Raw genomic sequence first — 4,524 nt, forward strand, 5'->3', positions numbered from 1 at the left:
AGGGAGGTAGCCAAAAAGGGAAAGGCATAAAAACACTCCCACCCATTTCATCCCTAAATACACTCCACACCCCTCCCACCCTTCCTCTCATCTGAGCACCTCCTGGATGACGGGTCATCGCTGCACCCTGCCCACCGCCCTGGGTCAGAAGCAGTGTCGCAAGACACAGTACATCCACAGCAAGGCCGCTTCATTTAATCGGCGACCCACCCTCTCCGTCCCCCTTTGCATATAAGGCGAGGACGGGGAGAAATCCCTTCGGGCTGCGTCAAAATTTACTCACACATACTACCCCACCCCCCACCCCCCCGCCCATTCCTCCTCATGCAGTCACAACATCATCCATATACAACCATTCTCCACTCCACCCGTCTTCCGTCCTCTCCCTTCCTTCCTCAACAGACATTACCCTCTTCCCCAAAGCCCCCTTCACCCCATCCATCCACCTCATCCTAGGACGTCCCCTCATGTTCACTCCCTCCACATCTGCCTTCCATACCTCTTTTACTAGTCTTTCTTCACTCATTCTTTCCATGTGTCCAAACCATCCTAATATTCTTTCATCAACCCTATCTCCCAAATCCTTTTTCACCCCTGTTCTCCTCCTCACCTCCTCATTTCTCACTCTATCTAGCCTAGTAACCCCCACCATACTTCTCAGACACCTCATCTCAAAGACATTCAAACTCCTTCTCTCTTCTTCTCTTATGTTCCACGTTTCTGCCCCATACAGTGCTGTTGGCACAATCACTCCTTCATACAGTCTCCTCTTCGCATCCATTCCCAAATGTCTATTCCTCATTACACTCTTTAAACCACCAAGGCATTTACTCGCTTCTCTCAATCTACATTCTACCTCCACCTTCACTCCACCTTTTCCTGCTACACTTGCACCCAAGTATCTAAAACTATCCACTTCCTCCAGTCGCTCTCCCTTAATGTTCACTTCCAGTCTACTGCCACTTTCACCCCTTGTACATCTCATCACCTTACTTTTACCCACATTTATCTTCAGCATTCTTCTATCACATACTCTCCCAAACTCTGCCACCAGCTTCCTCAATCCCTCCTCTGACCCTGCCACAAGCGCAGTGTCGTCCGCAAACAACAGCTGGCTCACCTCCCACTTTTCTCCATTTTCTTTAACCATCTCCAATCCCTGACTCACTACCCTAGCATTCACCTCTCGCACCACCCCATCCATGTATAAGTTGAAAAGCCAGGGCGACATAACGCATCCTTGACGAAGTCCCACCTTTACCTCAAACCACTCACTCTCTCCATTTCCAATCCTAACACATGCTCTACTACTCTCATAAAAACTCTTGACAGCTCCCAAAAGCTTTCCTCCTATCCCATAAATCTGCATAACCTCCCACAGTGCCTTTCTGTCTACCCTATCATAAGCCTTTTCCAGATCCATGAAAGCCCAAAAAACATCCTTCCCCTTTCCTATAGCTTTCTCACATATCTGTCTTACCACAAAGATCTGATCTACACAACCTCTACCTGTCCTAAATCCACACTGTTCCTCACCAATTACTCCTTCTGTTCCTCTCCTAATCCTCTCAATTAAGATCCTCCCATACGCCTTCCCTACTACACTCAACAGGCTAATCCCTCTGAAATTACTACATTCACACTTGTCCCCTTTTCCCTTGTATAGAGGAACTATACAGGCACTACTCCAGTCCTCCGGTACTCTACCCTCTCTCCAGCAAACATTAAATAACCTCACCAACCAGTCCACCATCACTGAACCTCCCTTTTTCAGACATTCTGCATGACATCCATCCAGACCAGGTGCCTTACCTGCTTTCATCATCTTTACAACTGCCTTCACCTCATCCTTCCTTATTTCTCCTCCATTCTCCTCACTCATCACTCATTTTCTTCGTATTTCCCACTGCAGCTATCTTTCCTTCCCTATCCTCCTTCACATTCAGCAACTCCCTAAAATATTCTGCCCATCTTCCCCTCACTGCCATCTCTTCCATTATCAACTCTCCATCTGTACCTTTTACCTTTTCTTCCCTACTTGATTCGCCTCCTCTTCCTCTCTTAATTTCTTTCCAAAACATCTTTTTATTACTTTCAAAATTTTCTGTCATACTCCTACCCCATTTCACATCTGCTCTCCTCTTTGCCTCCTTTACCTTTTGCTTTACTTCTCTTTTCTTTTCTTTGTACGTCTCATATGACTCCCCTGTCCTCTTTTGTAACCAATCTGTGAATGCTCGCTTCTTCTCTTCTACAACCTTCTTTGTTTCCTCATCCCACCATTCACTACCCTTTCTTCTATTTCCCCCTGTCCTTCTTGTTCCACACACCATCCTTGCACACTTTAAGACTCCCTCCTTGAACCATTCCCATTCCTCCTCCACACCCATCTCTGCTCTATCCTTTACTCCCTCCCACTCCTCCTTCAGCTTCTTTTCGTACTCCTTCTCCTTTTCCTTTTCATTCAAGGAGTTCACTCTAAGAACCTCCCTACCTTTTGTCCCTTTCCTCCTTCTCCATCTATCCTCCACTCTCAGCTTACCTTCCACCAAAAAATGATCTGATATTCCCCCACCCTCTCCCCTTAGCACATGTACATCCTTAACTCTTCCTATCATAATCCTATTTACCACTACATAATCCATTAGCACTCTATCTACCACCCTTCCCTCCACCACCCTCTCCCATGTGTACTTATGCTTGACTTTCTTCCGAAACACTGTATTTGCTATCACCAACTCTCTTTCTAGACACATTTCCACCATCAACTCTCCACTACGATTCTTTCCTGGAACTCCACACTTCCCAACCACTCCATCGATTGGACCATTTCCCACCCTAGCATTAAGGTCTCCCAGTACTATTACATTGACATTTCTTCCTAAACCCTCTATGCACTCATTTAAATCTATCCAAAAGGCCTCCCTTTCTTCCATGCTCTTCTCACTGCCCGGCCCATATGCACTTACAAAGACCCACATCTCCTTTCCCAGTTTCACCTTCATCCACATTATCCTTGAGGAAACCTCCTTCCACTCCACTACCCCTTTACCTATCTCCTCACTTACTAGAATAGCCACCCCTTCCCTCCCTCGCCCTCTCTTCACTCCTGATAACCTCCCACTTACACTCACCCTTCCCTTTCAACTTAGTTTCACTCAAAGCCAACACATCCAACTTTCTTCTCACAAACATACTACCTATCTCTTCCCTTTTACTCTCATCTGTACCACATCCACGCACATTAAAAGACCCAAACCTTAGGGTGCTGGCCCGAGGCCCTCCAGCACCCCTTATGCCTTTCCTTTGCTTTTTAGGAAATTGCCCCTTGGGGCTACAGGGAGAAGGATGCCTAGTCCCTCTCCCCGTCCCTTTCTTCTCGCCTCTTACGATCCAAGTGGGAAACTTGGTGGCAGTATTCTTTTCCCCCACCACAGGGAATTCCCCCAATCAGAAAGAGAATACTCAGAGAAATGGTACAGGACAGCAACAAGGGGTTGGGGGACAGCATAACGGAGGGACAGTCGTAGTATAAAAGTGTCATCATTTCTCTATGAACAGAATTTCTTCTATCATAGACAAAATGATGTGTGACTCTGGTCCGTAGGGGCGCCCCATATAGACCCTAAAGTATCGACTGCATGCTACTTTGCCACAATAACAAGCAGCCAAAATGCTACTTTGCCACAAGTATCTATTCTAAAATTGTTTAGGAGTTTGAATCTGACTAAGTTGAGATCGCTATTTGCAACAGATTCACCGACTTCTACATCAGTTACCATGCTTTCGCGGCTAGTGATCAAAAGATCGAGTAAGTTTCCATATCTTGTGGGCTCTTTTACATGCTGAATTAAGTAATTGGCCTATATATTACACCTATATTCATTTTTTTTGTCCATTTGTTTGGGTTAACTCAACCCACAAACTATCATATGCACCCTGTTTCACTTTCTCTAAAACACAAGCATGAACATTGTTTTTAACGTACAATAGAACACCCCCACCTTTCTTGTGGTTTCTATCCTGATGAAAGTGTTTAAATCCCGCAATATTAAATTCAGCTTTGAACTTTGTACCATTTAACCATGTCTCAGTTATTCCTATCATATCGAGATTTTCGCTTTTGACGTACGCCTGTATTTCTTGAAATTTGTTCCTAATACTACGAGCATTAAAGTACATCGTTTTAAGAAACTCGTGATTATTTCTTTTTGACACATTTTGAGTTTCAATATCATGTCTTATATTATAATTTTGTTTTTTATTTATACCTAGCTCTATATTATTATAATTTGGTCCTTCATTGACATTCAATGCCTCATTAACATTTCTCCTATCAAAATTAACATGTCCCCCATCACGAACATCTGGTCGATCACGGTCATCCTATCTCTTTTGTACTTTTTGTCCCCCTACGTCACCGTGATTCACGCCGGCCTCCCATCGTTCAGTGACATTATGTCCGGCATCCCTTTCTAAAATTATATTTTGTCCTCCAGTAACATCATATCCTACCGTGATATT

Source organism: Oratosquilla oratoria, chromosome 21 (genome assembly GCF_046742065.1).
Source record: "Oratosquilla oratoria isolate Oo_2021 chromosome 21, ASM4674206v1, whole genome shotgun sequence".
In the NCBI taxonomy this organism is placed as follows: domain Eukaryota; kingdom Metazoa; phylum Arthropoda; class Malacostraca; order Stomatopoda; family Squillidae; genus Oratosquilla; species Oratosquilla oratoria.